The sequence below is a fragment of the Pseudochaenichthys georgianus genome, chromosome 13 (assembly GCF_902827115.2).
Source record: "Pseudochaenichthys georgianus chromosome 13, fPseGeo1.2, whole genome shotgun sequence".
In the NCBI taxonomy this organism is placed as follows: Eukaryota; Metazoa; Chordata; class Actinopteri; order Perciformes; family Channichthyidae; genus Pseudochaenichthys; species Pseudochaenichthys georgianus.
In genome coordinates, this window is record NC_047515.1 from 41,084,206 (window position 1) to 41,109,226 (window position 25,021).

The 25,021-nt window shown below is 38.6% G+C and overlaps 1 pseudogene; it reads left to right on the forward strand.

Moving 5' to 3' along the window:
- The window catches only part of LOC117457063 (calsyntenin-2-like), a 373,610-nt pseudogene that overhangs the window by 264,016 nt on the left and 84,573 nt on the right, over positions 1-25,021 (forward strand).

Genomic DNA, 25,021 nt, shown 5'->3' on the forward strand with positions numbered 1-25,021 from the left:
TCCTTCAAAAAAATCAATGCAGCAGCGTCCGAAGAGGTCCAACTTATAAGTCCTTCTACACTTCAGATAATTCAAAAGTGTTGCCTGCCACACCCTGACTCCCTAAAGAACATCCTTGCCTAGTTTGTGAACACAGGTTTTGTTTAAAAGAACAACCACATGTTTAGTGAATAATAATAATAATAATAATAATTCCTTACATTTATTATAGCGCTTTTCCAGTGCTCAAAGCGCTTTACAGATACACATTACACATATTTATACATGCAATGAATGAAGATACACTTCAATTGGGGAAGACGTTGTCGGGGCACAACCACTTTTAATACACACTATGTGTTACCTTAAAGAAGAAAGTATCACTGGAGGGTCAGGGCTTTATGGCGCCAGGAAGCAACAGGGGTGTCATGGAAACGTGGTTTTAATGTTGAGAAACATTAGCGCTAATCGAGCCACTTGTGAGAAATGGAGGCGACCTGTCATCCCAAACATGGTCTCATTAGTTACAGTGATTACATTAAGGCCTCACAGTTAATTAGACGATGAGGTACAAGGATGCTTTAAGATGAAACACCCATTGCTCATTTGGGCAAACACACAAGGGGGGTTATCTCATAAGTCAGATGTGTCATACACACACTCACGGCTTACCGTTATTTAGTGACTTCTCACCTTCTCAAGTGTACGCTCAAGCTTTCTGCAGACTCGACACTTGAGTCTTATGTCAGTCGACAGAAGAGAAGTCATCAGGCTGAAGTGCTGCTCCGTTAAGGGCCAATCTGGACGTTGAGTAGCTATGAATATGGAATCATATCCGGCGCTCGTTGCTTACGACTGCAATCAAATATAAAACTTGTTTATCTGTGAGAGCCTACGCCTCCGTGTTATGACTCCATTACGACTGTCTCCAAACTGCCAACAGGAACACACTAGTTCTCATCACCTGATCCAAGTGTATGGTATTTATTACAGAAATAAAGTGTCGATTTATTTCTAATGACCTTCCTGAACTACTTCTCCTAACTTTTACGGCACTATGCAAATAAAGTGCTGTACTTATGACCTTATTCCAGACTTAAGGGAATGTATTTTAGAGTCAAAATAACACAATAAATAAAATATGGAGTATAGCATATGTTATCCATCAAATGAATATGCCTGAAAGACTGTCAATGTTTTAATATATGCCAACGGATTATAAAGCGTCTCCTAACTCAGCGAGAAAGGAGTTACATCTAGAAAGTGTTTTGCCCAAAGGACCCTAAAACTGAAGCAGTTATAGATGTCATCATTGCAGTATGTGCACCTCCGCTTCTTCTACTGCCTTCTGTGAAACAAGTGCCTCCGATAAGTGCCCCCCTGTAATGAGACTAATCACCTTAATTGCCTAACTTAATTTCAGGTGGAGAGATAACTGAACCGAAGAGCTGCTTCGTTTGGAGGCAGTTTGACACAAAGATGGCTGTCGACAATAAATGAACAACACTTTTAAAGGTTTATTATTATAATGTTTCTCATAACTTTATTATAGCTCTCAGATATATACAGAGCCTGTCTCTGATTGGCTGAAACACCAAACAGATCATTGCATCATTACCCATAATCCCCTCTGTTTCAGCCCTGGTTCCAAGTCTGTTACTTTAGATGATCAGATGCACAGACCACTGCGCCACCCGTCCCGGTTTTAAAGAGTACCTGACCTCCCTTTATATTAACAGAACAATAATGTCATTGTTAGCTAATGAATGTTTTCATGCTGAACAACGGCAACATGACAACGTTTCCATTGGTCCCTCTTCTTTAGAGAAGACCAGGAAGTGATGGATACACGGATCGTGTTCCAACCAATAGGCACGCAATGACTCTAAAGAATAATGATCACGCACCAAACACACATTCAGACTAAAGGAACCAGCTGTTTGGGAAATAAGAGAAGTAGAAAGTACAGGTATTTGAGTTCAACATGTAAGAAGTAGAAAGTACAGGTATTTGAGTTCAACATGTAAGAAGTAGAAAGTACAAGTATTTGGGTTCAACATGTAAGAAGTAGAAAGTACAGGTATTTGAGTTCAACATGTAAGAAGTAGAAAGTACAGGTATTTGAGTTCAACATGTAAGAAGTAGAAAGTACAGGTATTTGAGTTCAACATGTAAGAAGTAGAAAGTACAGGTATTTGAGTTCAACATGTAGAAGTAGAAAGTACAGGTATTTGAGTTCAACATGTAAGAAGTAGAAAGTACAGGTATTTGAGTTCAACATGTAAGAAGTAGAAAGTACAGGTATTTGAGTTCAACATGTAAGAAGTAGAAAGTACAGGTATTTGAGTTCAACATGTAAGAAGTAGAAAGTACAGGTATTTGAGTTCAACATGTAAGAAGTAGAAAGTACAGGTATTTGAGTTCAACATGTAAGAAGTAGAAAGTACAGGTATTTGAGTTCAACATGTAAGAAGTAGAAAGTACAGGTATTTGAGTTCAACATGTAGAAGTAGAAAGTACAGGTATTTCATGTTCAACATGAGAGAAGTAGAAAGTACAGGTATTTGAGTTCAACATGTAAGAAGTAGAAAGTACAGGTATTTGAGTTCAACATGTAAGAAGTAGAAAGTACAGGTATTTGAGTTCAACATGTAAGAAGTAGAAAGTACAGGTATTTGAGTTCAACATGTAAGAAGTAGAAAGTACAGGTATTTGAGTTCAACATGTAAGAAGTAGAAAGTACAGGTATTTGAGTTCAACATGTAAGAAGTAGAAAGTACAGGTATTTGAGTTCAACATGTAAGAAGTAGAAAGTACAGGTATTTAGGTTCAACATGTAAGAAGTAGAAAGTACAGGTATTTGAGTTCAACATGTAAGAAGTAGAAAGTACAGGTATTTGAGTTCAACATGTAAGAAGTAGAAAGTACAGGTATTTGAGTTCAACATGTAAGAAGTAGAAAGTACAGGTATTTGAGTTCAACATGTAAGAAGTAGAAAGTACAGGTATTTGAGTTCAACATGTAAGAAGTAGAAAGTACAGGTATTTGAGTTCAACATGTGAAGAAGTAGAAAGTACAGGTATTTGAGTTCAACATGTGAGAAGTAGAAAGTACAGGTATTTGAGTTCAACATGTAAGAAGTAGAAAGTACAGGTATTTGAGTTCAACATGTAAGAAGTAGAAAGTACAGGTATTTGAGTTCAACATGTGAGAAGTAGAAAGTACAGGTATTTGAGTTCAACATGTAAGAAGTAGAAAGTACAGGTATTTGAGTTCAACATGTAAGAAGTAGAAAGTACAGGTATTTGAGTTCAACATGTAAGAAGTAGAAAGTACAGGTATTTGAGTTCAACATGTAAGAAGTAGAAAGTACAGGTATTTGTGTTCAACATGTAGAGAAGTAGAAAGTACAGGTATTTGAGTTCAACATGTAAGAAGTAGAAAGTACAGGTATTTGAGTTCAACATGTAAGAAGTAAAAAGTACAGGTATTTGAGTACAACATGTAAGAAGTAGAAAGTACAGGTATTTGAGTTCAACATGTAAGAAGTAGAAAGTACAGGTATTTGAGTTCAACATGTAAGAAGTAGAAAGTACAGGTATTTGTGTTCAACATGAGAGAAGTAGAAAGTACAGGTATTTGTGTTCAACATGTAAGAACTAGAAAGTACAGGTATTTGAGTTCAACATGTGAGAAGTAGAAAGTACAGGTATTTGTGTTCAACATGTAAGAAGTAGAAAATACAGGTATTTGTGTTCAACATGAGAGAAGTAGAAAGTACAGGTATTTGAGTTCAACATGTAAGAAGTGGAAAGTACAGGTATTTGAGTTCAACATGTAAGAAGTAGAAAGTACAGGTATTTGAGTACAACATGTAAGAAGTAGAAAGTACAGGTATTTGAGTTCAACATGTAAGAAGTAGAAAGTACAGGTATTTGGGTTCAACATGAGAGAAGTAGAAAGTACAGGTATTTGAGTTCAACATGTAAGAAGTAGAAAGTACAGGTATTTGAGTTCAACATGTGAGAAGTAGAAAGTGCAGGTATTTGAGTTCAACATGAGAGAAGTAGAAAGTACAGGTATTTGAGTTCAACATGTAAGAAGTAGAAAGTACAGGTATTTGGGTTCAACATGTGAGAAGTAGAAAGTACAGGTATTTGAGTTCAACATGTAAGAAGTAGAAAGTACAGGTATTTGAGTTCAACATGTAAGAAGTAGAAAGTACAGGTATTTGGGTTCAACATGTAAGAAGTAGAAAGTACAGGTATTTGAGTTCAACATGTAAGAAGTAGAAAGTACAGGTATTTGAGTTCAACATGTAAGAAGTAGAAAGTACAGGTATTTGAGTTCAACATGTAAGAAGTAGAAAGTACAGGTATTTGAGTTCAACATGTAGAAGTAGAAAGTACAGGTATTTGAGTTCAACATGTAGAAGTAGAAAGTACAGGTATTTGTGTTCAACATGAGAGAAGTAGAAAGTACAGGTATTGAGTTCAACATGTAAGAAGTAGAAAGTACAGGTATTTGAGTTCAACATGTAAGAAGTAGAAAGTACAGGTATTTGAGTTACAACATGTAAGAAGTAGAAAGTACAGGTATTTGAGTTCAACATGTAAGAAGTAGAAAGTACAGGTATTTGGGTTCAACATGTAGAGAAGTAGAAAGTACAGGTATTTGATGTTCAACATGTAAGAAGTAGAAAGTACAGGTATTTGAGTTCAACATGTAAGAAGTAGAAAGTACAGGTATTTGAGTTCAACATGTAGAGAAGTAGAAAGTACAGGTATTTGAGTTCAACATGTTGAAGTAGAAAGTACAGGTATTTGTGTTCAACATGTAAGAAGTAGAAAGTACAGGTATTTGTGTTCAACATGTAAGAAGTAGAAAGTACAGGTATTTGAGTTCAACATGTAAGAAGTAGAAAGTACAGGTATTTGAGTTCAACATGTAAGAAGTAGAAAGTACAGGTATTTGAGTTCAACATGTAAGAAGTAGAAAGTACAGGTATTTGAGTTCAACATGTAAGAAGTAGAAAGTACAGGTATTTGAGTTCAACATGTAGAGAAGTAGAAAGTACAGGTATTTGAGTTCAACATGAGAGAAGTAAGAAGTACAGGTATTTGGTTCAACATGTAAGAAGTAGAAAGTACAGGTATTTGAGTTCAACATGTAAGAAGTAGAAAGTACAGGTATTTTGGTTCAACATGTAAGAAGTAGAAAGTACAGGTATTTGAGTTCAACATGTAAGAAGTAGAAAGTACAGGTATTTGAGTTCAACATGTGAGAAGTAGAAAGTACAGGTATTTGAGTTCAACATGTAAGAAGTAGAAAGTACAGGTATTTGAGTTCAAATGTAAGAAGGAGAAAGTACAGGTATTTGAGTTCAACATGTAAGAAGTAGAAAGTACAGGTATTTGAGTTCAACATGAGAGAAGTAGAAAGTACAGGTATTTGTTCAAATGTAAGAAGTAGAAAGTACAGGTATTTGGTTCAACATGTAAGAAGTAGAAAGTACAGGTATTTGTTCAACATGTAAGAAGTAGAAAGTACAGTATTTGAGTTCAACATGTAAGAAGTAGAAAGTACAGGTATTTGAGTTCAACATGTAAGAAGTAGAAAGTACAGGTATTTGGGTTCAACATGTAGAAGTAGAAAGTACAGGTATTTGAGTTCAACATGTGAGAAGTAGAAAGTACAGGTATTTGAGTTCAACATGTGAGAAGTAGAAAGTACAGGTATTTGAGTTCAACATGTAGAGAAGTAGAAAGTACAGGTATTTGAGTTCAACATGTAGAGAAGTAGAAAGTACAGGTATTTGAGTTCAACATGTGAGAAGTAGAAAGTACAGGTATTTGAGTTCAACATGTAGAGAAGTAGAAAGTACAGGTATTGAGTTCAACATGTAGAGAAGTAGAAAGTACAGGTATTTGAGTTCAACATGTAAGAAGTAGAAAGTACAGGTATTTGAGTTCAACATGTAGAGAAGTAGAAAGTACAGGTATTTGAGTTCAACATGTGAGAAGTAGAAAGTACAGGTATTTGAGTTCAACATGTAAGAAGTAGAAAGTACAGGTATTTGGGTTCAACATGTAAGAAGTAGAAAGTACAGGTATTTGTGTTCAACATGTAGAGAAGTAGAAAGTACAGGTATTGTGTTCAACATGTAAGAAGTAGAAAGTACAGGTATTTGGGTTCAACATGTAAGAAGTAGAAAGTACAGGTATTTGTGTTCAACATGTGAGAAGTAGAAAGTACAGGTATTTGTGTTCAACATGTAAGAAGTAGAAAGTACAGGTATTTGGGTTCAACATGTAAGAAGTAGAAAGTACAGGTATTTGAGTTCAACATGTAAGAAGTAGAAAGTACAGGTATTTGAGGTTCAACATGTAGAGAAGTAGAAAGTACAGGTATTTGTGTTCAACATGTAAGAAGTAGAAAGTACAGGTATTTGAGTTTCAACATGTAGAAGTAGAAAGTACCAGGTATTTGAGGTTCAACATGTAGAGAAGTAGAAAGTACAGGTATTTGAGTTCAACATGTAAGAAGTAGAAAGTACAGGTATTTGGGTTCAACATGTAAGAAGTAGAAAGTACAGGTATTTGGGTTCAACATGTAAGAAGTAGAAGTACAGGTATTTGAGTTCAACATGTAGAGAAGTAGAAAGTACAGGTATTTGAGTTCAACATGTAAGAAGTAGAAAGTACAGGTATTTGAGTTTCAACATGTAAGAAGTAGAAAGTACAGGTATTTGTGTTCAACATGTGAGAAGTAGAAAGTACAGGTATTTGAGTTCAACATGTAAGAATTAAGAAAGTACAGGTATTTGTGTTCTAACATGTAAGAAGTAGAAAGTACAGGTATTTGAGTTCAACATGTAGAGAAGTAGAAAGTACAGGTATTTGAGTTCAACATGTAGAGAAGTAGAAAGTACAGGTATTTGAGTTCAACATGAGAGAAGTAGAAAGTACAGGTATTTTGAGTTCAACATGTAAGAAGTAGAAAGTACAGGTATTTGTGTTCAACATGTAAGAAGTAGAAAGTACAGGTATTTGAGTTCAACATGTAAGAAGTAGAAAGTACAGGTATTTGTGTTCACATGTAAGAAGTAGAAAGTACAGGTATTTGTGTTCAACATGTGAGAAGTAGAAAGTACAGGTATTTGAGTTCAACATGTAAGAAGTAGAAAGTACAGGTATTTGGGTTCAACATGTAAGAAGTAGAAAGTACAGGTATTTGTTTCAACATGTAAGAAGTAGAAAGTACAGGTATTTGGGTTCAACATGTAAGAAGTAGAAAGTACAGGTATTGAGGTTCAACATGTAGAGAAGTAGAAAGTACAGGTATTTGGTTCAACATGTAAGAAGTAGAAAGTACAGGTATTTGTGTTCAACATGTAAGAAGTAGAAAGTACAGGTATTTGAGTTCAACATGTAAGAAGTAGAAAGTACAGGTATTTGAGTTCAACATGTAAGAGTAGAAAGTACAGGTATTTGAGTTCAACATGTAAGAAGTAGAAAGTACAGGTATTTGAGTTCAACATGTAGAAGTAGAAAGTACAGGTATTTGAGTTCAACATGTGAGAAGTAGAAAGTACAGGTATTTGAGTTCAACATGTGAGAAGTAGAAGTACAGGTATTTGTGGTTCAACATGTAAGAAGTAGAAAGTACAGGTATTTGAGTTCAACATGTAAGAAGTAGAAAGTACAGGTATTTGAGTTCAACATGTAGAGAAGTAGAAAGTACAGGTATTTGAGTTCAACATGTGAGAAGTAGAAAGTACAGGTATTTGAGTTCAACATGTGAAGAAGTAGAAAGTACAGGTATTGTGTTCAACATGGAAGAAGTAGAAAGTACAGGTATTTGAGTTCAACATGTAAGAAGTAGAAGTACAGGTATTTGAGTTCAACATGTAAGAAGTAGAAAGTACAGGTATTTGAGTTCAACATGTAAGAAGTAGAAAGTACAGGTATTTGAGTTCAACATGTAAGAAGTAGAAAGTACAGGTATTTGTGTTCAACATGTAAGAAGTAGAAAGTACAGGTATTTGTGTTCAACATGTAAGAAGTAGAAAGTACAGGTATTTGAGTTCAACATGTAAGAAGTAGAAAGTACAGGTATTTGATTTCAACATGTGAGAAGTAGAAAGTACAGTAGTTGGGTCAACATGGTGAGAAGTCGAAGTACAGGTATGTGGAGTTCAACATGTAAGAAGTAGAAAGAATACAGGTATTTTGTGTTCAACCTGTAATGAAGTAGACAAAGTACAGGTATTTGATGTTCTAACATGTAAGAAGTAGAAAGTACAGGTATTTGAGTTGCAACATGGAGAAGTAGAAAGTACAGGTATTTAGTTCAACATGTAAGAGTAGAAGTACAGGTATTTGTGTTCACAGTGTAAGAAGGTAGAAAGTACAGGTATTTTGAGCTTCAACATGAGAGAAGTAGAAAGTACAGGTATTTGGGTTCAACATGTAAGAAGTAGAAAAAGTACAGGTATGTTTGATGTTCAACATGTACTAGAAGTAGAAAGTACAGTTATTTTGAGTTTCAACATGTTAAGTGAAGGTAGAAAGTACAGGTATTGGAGGTCAACAGGTGAGAAGGTAGACAGGTTAACAGGTATTTGAGTTCAACATGTAGAGAGTAGAAAGTACAGGTATTTAGGTTCAACATGTAAGAAAGTAGAAAGTACAGATATTTGAGTTCAACATGTAAGAAGTAGAAAGTACAGGTATTTGAGTTCAACATGTAGAAGTAGAAAGTACAGGTATTTGAGTTCAACATGTGAGAAGTAGAAAGTACAGGTATTTGAGTTCAACATGTGAGAAGTAGAAAGTACAGGTATTTGAGTTCAACATGTGAAGAAGTAGAAAGTACAGGTATTTGGTTCAACATGTGAGAAGTAGAAAGTACAGGTATTTGAGTTCAACATGTAAGAAGTAGAAAGTACAGGTATTTGAGTTCAACATGTAAGAAGTAGAAAGTACAGGTATTTGAGTTCAACATGTAAGAAGTAGAAAGTACAGGTATTTGAGTTCAACATGTAAGAAGTAGAAAGTACAGGTATTTGAGTTCAACATGTAAGAAGTAGAAAGTACAGGTATTTGAGTTCAACATGTAAGAAGTAGAAAGTACAGGTATTTGATGTTCAACATGTAAGAAGTAGAAAGTACAGGTATTTGAGTTCAACATGTGAGAAGTAGAAAGTACAGGTATTTTGAATTCAACATGTAGAAGTAGAAAGTACAGGTATTTGTGTTCAACATGTGAGAAGTAGAAAGTACAGGTATTTGAGTTCAAATGTAAGAAGTAGAAAGTACAGGTATTTGAATTCAACATGTAAGAAGTAGAAAGTACAGGTATTTGTGTTCAACATGTAAGAAGTAGAAAGTACAGGTATTTGAGTTCAACATGTAAGAAGTAGAAAGTACAGGTATTTGTGTTCAACATGTGAGAAGTAGAAAGTACAGGTATTTGTGTTCTAAATGTAAGAAGTAGAAAGTACAGGTATTTGAGTTCAACATGTAAGAAGTAGAAAGTACAGGTATTTGTGTTCAACATGTGAGAAGTAGAAAGTACAGGTATTTGTGTTCAACATGTAAGAAGTAGAAAGTACAGGTATTTGGGTTCAACATGTGAGAAGTAGAAAGTACAGGTATTTGTGTTCAACATGTAAGAAGTAGAAAGTACAGGTATTTTGGTTCAACATGTAAGAAGTAGAAAGTACAGGTATGTGGGTTCACATGTAAGAAGTAGAAAGTACAGGTATTTGTGTTCAACATGTAAGAAGTAGAAAGTACAGGTATTTGTGTTCAACATGTAAGAAGTAGAAAGTACAGGTATTTGTGTTCAACATGTAAGAAGTAGAAAGTACAGGTATTTGTGTTCAACATGTAAGAAGTAGAAAGTACAGGTATTTTGGTTCAACATGTGAAGAAGTAGAAAGTACAGGTATTTGAGTTCACATGTAAGAAGTAGAAAGTACAGGTATTTGTGTTCAACATGTAAGAAGTAGAAAGTACAGGTATTTGTGTTCAACATGTTGAGAAGTATAAAGTACAGGTATTTGTGTTCAACATGTAAGAAGTAGAAAGTACAGGTATTTGTGTTCAACATGTAAGAAGTAGAAAGTACAGGTATTTGAGTTCAACATGTGAGAAGTAGAAAGTACAGGTATTTGAGTTCAACATGTAAGAAGTAGAAAGTACAGGTATTTAGGTTCAACATGTAAGAAGTAGAAAGTACAGGTATTTGTGTTCTAAATGTAAGAAGTAGAAAGTACAGGTATTTGGGTTCAACATGTAAGAAGTAGAAAGTACAGGTATTTGAGTTCAACATGTAAGAAGTAGAAAGTACAGGTATTTGAGTTCAACATGTAAGAAGTAGAAAGTACAGGTATTTGAGTTCAACATGTAAGAAGTAGAAAGTACAGGTATTTAGGTTCAACATGTAAGAAGTAGAAAGTACAGGTATTTGTGTTCTAAATGTAAGAAGTAGAAAGTTCAGGTATTTGTGTTCTAAATGTAAGAAGTAGAAAGTACAGGTATTTGGGTTCTAAATGTAAGAAGTCAAAGTAAAAAGTCGTCAGAAAAATAAGTCGTGGGGTAAAGTACTGATACCAGAAAAATGTACTTAAGTACAGTAACGAAGTATTTGTACTCCACTACTTGTCACCTCTGAATAAAATACATGAACAAGTGCATTTTGCATAATCGGTGACCTTTAAGTTAAACCCAATGTGTTTGAGTTGACCTTGAGCCTCTGGTCTCCGCACTAGGAAACATCAGGAACACGGAGAAGCTGAGTTTCGACCGGCAGCAGCAGTTTTGAGATCCAGGTGACGGCGTGGGACTGCGGGCAGAAGAGAGCGCTGCACAGCGTGCCGGTCCACATCAACGTCAAGCCCGTCTGCAAACCTGGCTGGCAAGGTGGGACCAATCACATTCATGCAGCGATCCCATGCGGCTCTGACTGAACAGCCAGACACACAGATGCAATTATTTGTGCACGACTGCTTACTTTGTTAAAGTCATAATCGCTTTTAATATGCGCTTTTTGTAATTGCAAATTGACTTTGGCAACAATGAGCCATTACTCGACCTTGATGCTAACCATAGAGTAGATGAAGTGTGCCTGTAACTGCTGATTTTGAAGAGGGAAGAAATAGCTGTTTGATTATTGATAAGACATTCCACAGACTTAGCATTGCACCTTTATAGTTCCTTATACATTGCATGCTACCCCAGAGGTACGCATTGAAAGCAGCCATGCTTTAAAGGGGTATCCCAGCGATTTAATATTGTACTTCCAGAAAGTGCGGGACTTTCAAAAATCAAGGCAGCAGAGTCCAAAGTGTTTAATACACACTATGTGTTACCTTAAAGAAGAAAGTATCACTGGAGGGTCAGGGCTTTATGGCGCCAGGAAGCAACAGGGGTGTCATGGAAACGTGGTTTTAATGTTGAGAAACATTAGCGCTAATCGAGCCACTTGTGAGAAATGGAGGCGACCTGTCATCCCAAACATGGTCTCATTAGTTACAGTGATTACATTAAGGCCTCACAGTTAATTAGATGATGAGGTACAAGGATGCTTTAAGATGAAACACCCATTGCTCATTTGGGCAAACACACAAGTGGTGTTATCTCATAAGTCAGATGTGTCATACACACACACACGGCTTAACGTTATTTAGTGACTTCTCACCTTCTCAAGTGTACGCTCAAGCTTTCTGCAGACTCGACACTTGAGTCGTATGTCAGTCGACAGAAGAGAAGTCATCAGGCTGAAGTGCAGCTCCATTAAGGGCCAATCTGGACGTTGCGTAGCTATGAATATGGAATCATATCTGAAATAATGATTCCAGGCCGCTCCGACTGAGCCACAGCCAGACACACAGATGCCATTGTTCGTGCTCGACTGCTGAAGTCTGTGCAATGAGCGCCTGGCTGTGTTTCACAGCCCGGGCACACGGATGGAGCATGAAGTCAGAGCTGTGTGTGGACGGGAACACAGGTGGGCTGATTTGCAGGGCTTTACTTCAGTGTGTGCTCTCACCTCCGAGTGCGTGGTAGTTTATTGTTCTCTCTGGGCTTATCACTTTGTACACCTGCCTTTCTCTATTTCTGGATCTCTCTCCCTTCCTGCTGCGACCCTCTCCCTCTGAATCTCTTCCTCCCCTTCCTCCCGGAGGAATTGGTCTCTCAAGTGTAGCTGGTGTGATCAATGGCACTTTACTAAGGACACTGTGACACAGCCAACACGGCTCTGAGCACACCAGAAAGCAGTCATGGCAGCCCTAACAAGGACTCGAGTAATGCAAAGACAAGTGTCTGGGTGAGTGCGACAGCAACACACAGCGCTCGGGAAAACTGGACATATTATTTACACCTGTCAGAGAGGGCAGAGGTACACACATCCTTTACTCAAGTGGAAGTACAGATACTCGTGTTTAAAAATACTCTGGTAAGAAGTAGAAGTACTGACTAAACTTCTTTACTCAAGTGAAAGTAAAGGCTTTGAAGTGTACTTCAGTAGAAAGTACCCATAACTAGCAGCTGCTTTAAAGAGTACCTGACCTCCCTTTATATTAATAGAACAATAATGTCATTGTTAGCTAATGAATGTTTCCATGCTGAACAACGGCAACATGACAACGTTTCCATTGGTCCCTCTTCTTTAGAGAAGACCAGGAAGTGATGGATACACGGATCGTGTTCCAACCAATAGGCACGCAATGACTCTAAAGAATAATGATCACGCACCAACACACATTCAGACTAAAGGAACCAGCTGTTTGGGAAATGAGAGAAGTAGAAAGTACAGGTATTTGAGTTCAACATGAGAGAAGTAGAAAGTACAGGTATTTGAGTTCAACATGTAAGAAGTAGAAAGTACAGGTATTTGTGTTCAACATGTAAGAAGTAGAAAGTACAGGTATTTGAGTTCAACATGTAAGAAGTAGAAAGTACAGGTATTTGAGTTCAACATGTGAGAAGTAGAAAGTACAGGTATTTGAGTTCAACATGAGAGAAGTAGAAAGTACAGGTATTTGAGTTCAACATGTAAGAAGTAGAAAGTTCAGGTATTTGGGTTCAACATGTAAGAAGTAGAAAGTACAGGTATTTGAGTTCAACATGTAAGAAGTAGAAAGTACAGGTATTTGAGTTCAACATGTAAGAAGTAGAAAGTACAGGTATTTGAGTTCAACATGTAAGAAGTAGAAAGTACAGGTATTTGAGTTCAACATGTAAGAAGTAGAAAGTACAGGTATTTGAGTTCAACATGTAAGAAGTAGAAAGTACAGGTATTTGAGTTCAACATGTAAGAAGTAGAAAGTACAGGTATTTGTGTTCAACATGTGAGAAGTAGAAAGTACAGGTATTTGAGTTCAACATGTAAGAAGTAGAAAGTACAGGTATTTGAGTTCAACATGTAAGAAGTAGAAAGTACAGGTATTTGAGTTCAACATGAGAGAAGTATAAAGTATGGGTATTTGAGTTCAACATGTAAGAAGTAGAAAGTACAGGTATTTGAGTTCAACATGTAAGAAGTAGAAAGTTCAGGTATTTGGGTTCAACATGTAAGAAGTAGAAAGTACAGGTATTTGAGTTCAACATGTAAGAAGTAGAAAGTACAGGTATTTGAGTTCAACATGTAAGAAGTAGAAAGTACAGGTATTTGGGTTCAACATGTAAGAAGTAGAAAGTACAGGTATTTGAGTTCAACATGTAAGAAGTAGAAAGTACAGGTATTTGTGTTCAACATGTAAGAAGTAGAAAGTACAGGTATTTGTGTTCAACATGTAAGAAGTAGAAAGTACAGGTATTTGAGTTCAACATGTAAGAAGTAGAAAGTACAAGTATTTGAGTTCAACATGTAAGAAGTAGAAAGTACAGGTATTTGTGTTCATACATGTGAGAAGTAGAAAGTACAGGTATTTGAGTTCAACATGTAAGAAGTAGAAAGTACAGGTATTTGTGTTCAACATGTAAGAAGTAGAAAGTACAGGTATTTGTGTTCAACATGTAAGAAGTAGAAAGTACAGGTATTTGAGTTCAACATGTAAGAAGTAGAAAGTACAGGTATTTGTGTTCAACATGTAAGAAGTAGAAAGTTCAGGTATTTGTGTTCAACATGTAAGAAGTAGAAAGTACAGGTATTTGAGTTCAACATGTAAGAAGTAGAAAGTACAAGTATTTGAGTTCAACATGTAAGAAGTAGAAAGTACAGGTATTTGGGTTCAACATGTAAGAAGTAGAAAGTACAGGTATTTGGGTTCAACATGTGAGAAGTAGAAAGTACAGGTATTTGAGTTCAACATGTAAGAAGTAGAAAGTACAGGTATTTGAGTTCAACATGTAAGAAGTAGAAAGTACAGGTATTTGTGTTCAACATGTAAGAAGTAGAAAGTACAGGTATTTGAGTTTAGAAAGTACAGGTATTTGTGTTCAACATGTAAGAAGTAGAAAGTACAGATATTTGAGTTCAACATGTAAGAAGTAGAAAGTACAGGTATTTGAGTTCAACATGTAAGAAGTAGAAAGTACAGGTATTTGTGTTCAAGATGTAAGAAGTAGAAAGTACAGGTATTTGAGTTCAACATGTAAGAAGTAGAAAGTACAGGTATTTGTGTTCAAGATGTAAGAAGTAGAAAGTACAGGTATTTGAGTTTAGAAAGTACAGGTATTTGTGTTCAACATGTAAGAAGTAGAAAGTACAGGTATTTGAGTTCAACATGTAAGAAGTAGAAAGTACAGGTATTTGAGTTCAACATGTGAGAAGTAGAAAGTACAGGTATTTGTGTTCAACATGTAAGAAGTAGAAAGTACAGGTATTTGAGTTCAACATGTGAGAAGTAGAAAGTACAGGTATTTGAGTTCAACATGTAAGAAGTAGAAAGTACAGGTATTTGTGTTCAACATGTAAGAAGTAGAAATTACAGGTGTTTGGGTTCAACATGTAAGAAGTAGAAAGTACAGGTATTTGTGTTCAACATGTAAGAAGTAGAAAGTACAGGTATTTGAGTTTAGAAAGTACAGGTATTTGTGTTCAACATGTAAGAAGTAGAAAGTACAGGTATTTGAGTTCAACATGTAAGAAGTAGAAAGTACAGGTATTTGAGTTCAACATGTGAGAAGTAGAAAGTACAGGTATTTGTGTTCAACATGTAAGAAGTAGAAAGTACAGGTATTTGAGTTCAACATGTGAGAAGTAGAAAGTACAGGTATTTGAGTTCAACATGTGAGAAGTAGAAAGTACAGGTATTTGTGTTCAACATGTAAGAAGTAGAAAGTACAGGTATTTGAGTTCAACATGTAAGAAGTAGAAAGTAAAGTAATCAGAAAAATAAGTAGTGGAGTAAAGTACTAATACCAGAAAAATGTAAGTACAGTAACTAAGTATTTGTACTCCACTACTTCCCACCTCTGCCTGTCACAGATGTGATGGAGGACGAACATGTGCCAGGTGTGGCTTCACATGTAGCCGCGTGTCCCTAACAGGGTGATTCATGACCTGGATGTCTTTGGCGTCGAGCCACCGACGTCCCGCAGGACGAGATGTTAGCGGGCTGCTGATGAACAGCAGTAAACGAGACCTGGCAGCAGCGCAGTGGCTGCCACTGAACCCGGATCCGCTGGCGTCTATCCAATCTTTCACTCTGTGTTATTAGAAGTATCAACACATGCCGGTGGTTTTAGATGAATCCACATGGTTCTGATCCACGGATGAAATGTGCACGTTGTGGGATCTCAAATCAAGACCGAACAGCGATTCATTTTTTATCAGGAAAATAAATGATTCAAGCGACGTCGTGAAATTCTTAACATTAGTTCTTTCTAGCCTGAATTATTTCTTAAGAAGGGAACTTTTTCGCAGAGCAGTAACAACTCTCCCAGACGAGGGACTGATTCTAACATTCAGAGGAATTAAAGTTGCTGAATCTAAAAGAAACAATGAAAGGTAAAAGTTTTACTCCTCTGCTCCACACTTTAAAGTGAGTACATGTAAGAAGTACAAAGTCACTTGGCAGCGTGCTGTGTCGAGGGTTCTTATGTGCCTTAACGCCAAGGGGCAAAGTTACAAGCAATAATGGCGGCAAGTGGAATCACAGACTCCACGATGAACTACACAAGCGTGCAGAAACTACAGACTCACACACTAGAGAGGGAGCTACACACACATTTAATTGTCTAACATCAGACACACCCAAACTTTTGAGATGCATTGATCTCATTTCCACAGAGCTACTGTGGGAGTGTGTGAGACTTTAATGTCTGCACACAACAAGGCCGTGACATCAACTCCTCTCCAGGCTCTCAGCGATAATCCTGTCTCTGAAGCAAATTTTCAGCGCACGATTAGGGCGAGAAGATACACTGAACAACACACGAGCACTGATACACTTTCACCTGACGAAAGGGCAGACCCTGTGCTCCTGCCTGAAGTGCTTTCATTCGACTCCTTTCTCCACTTCCTGACACAGTGACATCCCTCTGTAACACTCGCGCTTCTATTGGCGCTCCAACACATTGTACGTGATCGGCTAAGGGGCGGGACATCTCTAAGAGGTCGACCAATCACAACAGAGACGGCCAGCTAACCAATCGGAGCAGACTGGGCTCTGGTATCAGACAGAGGGTAGCATGAGACTTTTTGAACATTAACGCATGGAGACATGTCACAGTAGAGACACTACGTACTGATATGAACCTGAACATGTGCAAAAGTAGGGCCCCTTTAAATGCAGGCAAATACACCAAATATGTTTTCCTGGTAAAAGAAGATCTGATCAAATTAGCCATGGTCTTTTGCTGCGGACAGGAAGGCTCAGCCGTCGCTACGAATCAGGTCGTTACAGAAGGTCCTCAATGGACTTGAGGAAACTCATTTCACCGACTTGTAGTGCTTGTCTACCCGCACACACACACGCTCTCATTGGCTTATATACGACCGTACAACAGGCCCCGTGTGCACAAGCTGCTTTGACTGGTCGGAGCTGGTGAGAGCCTCCTCCCAGCAATCAATCGAACAACACTCCCAATATGCCTTAAAATGTTTTTATGACAACGATATCCTGACAACATATCACCGCTTTCATGACTTGTTTTCCCCGTTGCCTTCTAGTATCTATGTGAGTGATATTGGTTTGATATTGTTGTTTCCATCATGAACATAAACTGGAAGATGTTTGCTCTTGGGCTGTTTCAATGAGCGTCAACACTCAACCTGACAGCTGTGCGGCGTGGAGGGCGAGACGGAGATAAAAGTAAAACACTCAGTGTCTGCCGTGCCCAGTTGCTCAGACAAATGGGCTTCTCAGTCTTTGTTATGACAGTTTCATGATGGAAAACAAGCGTATCCTGCAGTTTCCACAGCCACGTCACAGTTGCTTTCCTCAAAGGTGCAAATATTGATTTTGTCGGAACAATTGAAAAAGAAGCTGCCACTCAGAAAAGGTGCAATGTGGACGGAGGCTATACAACCTTTTATAGAAACACTCACAGGAGCAATTCTGCTTAATAATGAGCGTCTTGCATCGTGCTATTGGCTGCAGCTGTTTCAATTAAAAAAGCTTTAAAAGCAATGGACTGCCTGCTCATTGTCAAACCGCACACTGACAGCGACGGAGTCTGACAGGTGGACGTCGTGGAGCATGGAGCAGTCAGAGTGCCACACATTCCCCTCAGGAGTTTACAGACACCTTATCTCTATAACAATGCTTCTCAAAGTGTGGTCCGCGGACCAATCGTGGTCCGTGAGCGCCCCTTAGTGGACCGTGAGTATATTGGTAACATTTCACATTTGAAATAAATAAATTAATTTAAGTTTTCCGCACTCTCGCGGGAATATCTCCGCAATGGAGGGAGCTTAAGTTTCACTTTCGATTGCATGATACAGCCCAGATAAACACCTTCATCACACATGTGGCCACTTGTTTGTACCATTTTCAGGCGATTTGTAAAAAAAACGATGTGTTTTTGGATATTTGTGGAGTTAGGTGGTCCGCGAGTGTTTTTTTATTGGTTAAGTGGTCCTTGGTATGAAAAAGTTTGAGAAACACTGCTCTATAACCACATGCATATGAAGGCAGAATCTGTCGGTAACAGGACAACATGTCAGTATTGGAATCAATGTAGTGAACCAATCATGTTTGAGCATGCTTTGGGCACCCAGTCGGTGTGAAGAGCAAAACAGGGGAGAACACATTGGCTGAGATGCATTCTCATAACCAATCAGATCTCTTCTGACGAGGATTTAACTTGTCATAGGCTTTTAAACGATGGATGAATCTGAATACAGAAGACGTTGCCCTTTGTCCTCCAAAATCCAACAGCTTGTGAGAGAGACCAAAAACAGAGCTAACAGACAGTGACTGTTGGTCTTACATTAATCAGGTGGACGGAGTCAACTTCCAAGTTCACCAACAAAGACAGTGATGTGTCATTGTTGTGATTATAACTTGTTCCCAAAGATCTGGTGTTTTTGGTACTTCGATGCGAAAGCCATCCTTTTCTCAAACGGTAGACATTACATTATATTACACGTCACTTGTTACAACATACTCAGTACTGTGGACAATCCCCACAGGAGCCATTTGGGGTGAAGGGTCTCGGGGACACAACGACATGCTGACTGCAGTGGGGTTTGAACCTGTCCCCCTGATCCGATCACCAACGCACTAACCCACTGCGCCACACGCCTCCGTAGACTCATCGGTCCGCTTCTACCAGGACACGGTGACCAGTTTTCATCGAGCAAGAACACTAGCCTTGCTGTTTTAGATATCAGGTCATGTGTTTGTTCTCGACAACGGGATTTGGGAACCTGATTCTCTTCCTGGTCAATACGACACATGTCCTTCCATTGAGCTCTCTCTGTAGCAAAGTCTTGTGAGGCTGCCTATCCCTGTTAAAAAGAGTAGTAACATGTTGTTGTGGTAGCATTAGTATACATGGAGACTACATCATGGCTAAGGAGTGGTCACACAATTGGAGACGACAGGGAAAAAGCTATATCGCAATGTTTTTTCCTGCAAGTCCAAAACTATTTAAAACTTGAAAACTTTTCTCAGCGTCTCCCAGTATCTCGTCTGTTCATCTCCCTTCTTCTTGCTGTCCACACAGAAACACAAACACACAAGATAAACTCATAATGGAATGAGTGGACAGAAGGGAAGATAAGTGAGCTTTTCTCTTCAGTCGATTGGATTGGTATCAGTTGTATTTGTGTGATACAGTTTGCCTCCAACACCACATCGGACCGTTTGACAGAAACTCTCATGTTCAATCTGACAGCCCGCAGGCAAAGCTCCAGCAGCAGTTTGAGAAAACAAACTCGAGAAATAAAAGCTTCATCTTTAAGTGTTACTTTAAATCAGGGGCGTCAAACTCAAGGCCCGGGACTTCATTTTATGTGGCCCCATAAGAGCTTGCAAAGAATATAATATGTTTGTTATACGGTTACATGCCGATTTACAGAAGCACGTTGCCCATAAACTACATGTCCCACAATGCATCTCAAAGTTGACTTTTTTTCTCAGAATTAGATTTTTTTTTTCAAAATGTGGCTTTTCTTTTTTAATCATTTTGTGAGATTCTCACTGAAGAGATTATTTGCCCTAGACTTCTGCTTTCAGACGTAGTTATTATGAAGTTATTACCCTATCCGATAATAGTCCAATGCAGAGGCAATAATGTGATATAATACATTATTTTATATATATATTAAATATTTGTATATGTTATTTTATATAGTCTTAAAGTTACAACCATAATGCTGATGTGGCCCGTGATGAAATGGAGTTTGACCCCCCTGCTTTAAATGGTTTAAACGAAAAAGTAGCAATGCACCATTATCATCAGCAATAACTGTGAAGGTAATTAAAGGTGGGGTAGGTAAGTTTCAGAAACCGGCTCGAGATACACTTTTTGCTATATTCCCTGGAATGCTCTTAACATCCTGATAGCAATGAATATCTGAAGTGCTTTGACAAAAAATCAATAAAAAAATGTCATCTGTAGAAGCCGTAATACTGTAAAAAGTACAACCAATCCGTTTAGCCGATGGATGGCCTACCTGCCTGTCAGCCTTCCATCGGGGCACAAACTTATCTCGTGCCCTCATTGGTCATGTGCGCGTTCGTGTGTGTTGGAGGAGGGGCTCTGTGAGGAAGTGGCAGATTTTCTCCGGCTGTGTATTTTCAAATTCTAGCGATCTCGAGCCAGTTTCTCAAACTTACCTACCCCACCTTTAACCTCAAAAGCTTAAAAATCACTTAAAGTTTGACGTTATGACATGTCCATGTAATTGCCTTTCTAAAAAAACCTAATGTGGTTAAATATAGGAAATATGGAAGAAGTTGCCCAATTCAAGACAATTACAGAGTACAGTTTAAATATAAGGAGACACAATGTTTGTTTTTACCAACACAGCTACAACACTATATTGTTTATTTTGAGTAAACACAAAGTACAGCTTAGATTGTTAGGGATGTGATGTTCAGGTATTTCATCATACACCACCTGCACAACGTCTCGGAGTCAAATCAAAGTTGGGTTGAACACTAGCTCCTGAAAAATGTCCAAATTGGATCGATTGTGGCGACTATTAGGGTATTCGTTATTCTCGCGTCCAGGAGAGAAGCTTGGGATAAATGAGACCAATGGAGTCTCTGGCTTAAGTTTCAGAAGGTAGTGAGGAGGGAAAGGCTGCAGCTTCCTCTCGCAGTCGCCGACGTGGAGAAGTGCCCGACACACATTAGGCTTGTTTGAGACACATTGCGGCTCGCCTCGAAAGTAGACGAGAGTAGCCGATCGCAGCCGGGGGAGGTGTCAAAAAGCTCGTCTTAAGTCGGACAGCTCGGACTCGGAGTCGGCTTGACTGGCTGGGTTTGCAATGGCGGAAATTGCGTTGGCGTTTTTCGTTGCAGATGAAGTGGATGCAATAGAAATGCTCCTCCCTCTTAATGTTTGCAAACTGATAGGTGGACAGGCTACAAATGATCAGTCCCTTCAGATCCGCACACATGAAGCTGAATGAGCATGAATTGAACAGACCTGCTGCTGTGTTAACTCTTTAGCTGCCACTTTAAGCTTTATGATGTGTACAACATGGATGTAATTTTTTAATGATTTGGTTTAACTTAAAGATAAACTTTATTGTTATTGCACATATTACAGGTACTGAGACAACGAAATGCAGTTTAGCTTCTAACCAGGTGCAACAAGCAGTGAAGTGGAAAGTAATGTACACAATCTACAGAATAACATATAGAATGAATTGAATGATGAATAAACAGTGGGGTATGAATACACTAGATATCAGCCTGTGAGCAGTATGAACAGTGTGTATGAATATGCTAAGATATATAAAGTATGAAAACGGTAAGCAGTATAGTATAAAATATATAGATATTAATTTCATGATGATAAACATTGTGGAACAATGATGAAAAATGGGAATGGATGTGGCGACGTAAAACTGACACAAAACAACAACAAACTTTTGCCAGCCAATTGGAGAGCTTCATCAGCAGCACGTGGTAAAACCCACCAATGAGCGCTCAGCTCGAGATACCAGCGAGCCGTTTCCCATCACGCATTTCGCTTCCGCAGCTCGTGGAGAGCAACTGCGCCAACTCGCCTCGCCTCGCTCTCAAGGCTGCGGGCGTCTTTGTCCCGCGAGATTTCAAAGTCTCATGTGGGCGAGCCTCCAGAGCAAGTCGGACAAAATGACTAACCATCATGCAACGCACTAGCAAGACGTTGATCGCAACTGCGCAGGTCTGCGCAGGTAGGGTGACCAGATGTCCCGCTTTGTGCGGGACTGCACAGCATTTTCACGACTTTTGGTGCGTCCCGCAAATTGAGACGATGTCCCGCATATTTCATTTTGATTGGCTAAAACGCTTTTCTTTAAAATCAGATTCATCCAATGGCTGTTGAGAAAGCAGGGAAGGCTATCATCAGGGGGCTGTGTTTGCTGTCAATCAAACTGTAACACACGGCGGGTGCTGGTCAAGTGTTAACCAATGAGAGTAACTCACTCACACACCCCCCCACCCCACCCCGCCAAACAACAACAACGAACGCAGGCGACGCAGCAGGTTATGGAAAATGGAGGAAACTGAAACTACAGCTAAGAAGAAAAGAAGATGCACATACAACAAAGACTGGGAAGACACTTACCCGTGGGTGCAGCCAGTGCAGGGCGACGCTCAGAGAGTTTTGCAATCTTTGCAAGAGTAATTTTTAAATTTCACATGGCGGTGAATACGACGTCAAAAGACACAGAGAATGCGATTCTCACAAGAAACGTGTCGCTCAAAAAGAGACATCCCACTCTATGGAGACATTCCTACTCAAACCAACAAATGATGGCCACTCAGACAAAGGTAACAGCAGCAGAAATAACCAGTGTTTACCACACAGTGCAACACTCCCATTCATACCGGTCAAATGACTGGTAACAAGCTAGCGCCGACCATGTTTCCAGACTCTGAGATAGTAAGGAAAATGTCATGTGGTCGTACAAAAGCAGCGTCCATAATAACAGATGTGCTTGCCCCTGCCTCTGTGGAGAGGTGTTTGACAGAGTCAAAGACACCAGTGGGTCTAGGTGACAAAATAGCCCACACACTGTGTGTGGGGGCCCACCTTCTGTTGCTGTGATGGACAAAACTGAAAGCTATTTTATTTTATGTATTATTATGTTTCTGTTCCCTCCTGGCCAGTGTTGGTTTTATTTTATCTATTAATTTATGTTGTGCCTACTTGTACAGGTAATACACTAGTTGAATTAAGAAGATGCATTTCTAAACACTTGAAGTGAATAATGCCTGCTGCCTTAGTTTACTTTTCTTTATTAAAAAACTGCATTTTGACTTCACTTTCTGCTCTGTTGTTATATATTTGTTACGGTTTTTTTTCCGGGGGTTGGGGGGTGCTGTTGAGAGGGTGTCCCACATTGTCCCACACAACCATACTCCTTGTCCCACATTTGGTTTGTTGGGATCTGGTCACCCTATGCGCAGGTCTTGCTTGTCTCAAACAAGCCTACTCGTTCTTCCCGCCTGCATGCACCCCCCTTTGCTCCTCCTCTCTGGGGCAGTGACGTAATCTCCCGCCCTCCTTTCACCAATGCCCGATATCGCACATAACAGAGGATTTCGACATTTACATTAATTGCTTACTTCCACACGCCTTATCTCCTCCTTATCTCTTTCATAACTTTTGATTTAATACATTTTAACGGCTGTAAATCGTGTTTTCCGTAACACCTGAAGTCAAGCTACTGTTGGTATTTCGGAGAGCCTTTCGGGAATAGCTTTTCAAAATAAACTTTAACCACAGGCGAAAGCTAACCGGAAGTATTTTCACAATAAAACAGTTATACAATTACTGTATGTTTAATCATGTTTTATCATTAAATATTGATTTTAATTTCCAACACTACTTAAATCATCGTTGTGTCTTAATGTCACACATTCCTGTTAATGTTAAAGCTGTTTAAAAAGCCTGACATCTACGTGATGTTTAGACTCCTTTACTGTTCACTGAAAACCACAATAGTCATCGGATCATAAAATACAGATCATTGATCAGCAGCAGGGAACATTCATGTCGCTATGAAAATACACGGCAACAACTGACTGAAAGTGAGACATTGAGATACATTCAGGAATTCATTGTTTACATCGTTAATTGTCAAATGTTTTAAAGCAAAGGAAAAACATGCTGCAGATATATACCGTCTGTAAGCGTGTTTTTATCACTTGGAAATGCTTAAAGGTTAGAATAATAAATGTGAAAGATTGTCCTCCTATATGTGTCCAATGTGATATTCAACATCGCGCGTCAAAACAAATATAACAATTATATAAACAGCTAATAATATTTCCCTATGCAATTGTTACTACATTTTAAAGGTCAGAACATCTAATGAACTAACACACACACACACACACACACACACACACACACACACACACACACACACACACACACACACACACACACACACACACACACACACAGTACACACACACACACACACACACACACACACATACACATTCAAACAAACACACACCTACACATTCAAACACACACACATGCACACACACACGCACACACGCACACATTCACCTACACGCTCAAACACACACACAAATGCACACACGTGAATTTCTTCAATGTGCAACTCAAAATAAGTTATTATTATGTAAGGATGACTTCTTATGGCTCTGTCTATACTCTCTCACACACACACACTCACACACACACACACACACACACACACACACACACACACACACACACACACACACACACACACACACTCACACACACACACACACACACACACACACACACACACACACACACACACTCACACACACACACACACACACACACACATACACACACACACACACACACACACTCACTCACACACACACACACGCACACATACACCTACACATTCAAACACACACACACGTGCACACACGATGCTGTGCTGATTTGAAGAAGCCCACCTCAGGACCTCAAGTTATCATCGATGTAACTGCTCCTGCATCTGTGACATCCCTTCAGCAACATGTCATCAAAGCTTGAAGTATTGTGCTGTTTCAGTGTCTTTTCATTTCGTCAATAAAAAAACTTAACATAAAAAGCTGCTGTGCCTCAATCCGAGTAGTCCTGAATTTACTATCTCGAGTGCAGAAGCCTGTGTCGATTTGAAAATACGAATTAAGTGCAATATATATACACTGAACACAAATATAAACGCAACACTTTTGTTTTTGCTCCCATTTTTCATGAGATGAACTCAAAGATCTAAAACATTTTCTATAAACACAAAATAACCATTTCTCTCAAATATTGTTCACAAATCTGAAAAGTCTGTGATAGTGATCACTTCTCCTTTGCCGAGATAATCCATCCCACCTCACAGGCGTGGCATATCAAGATGCTGGTTAGACAGCATGATTATTGCACAGGTGTGCCTTAGGCTGGCCACAATAAAAGGCCACTCT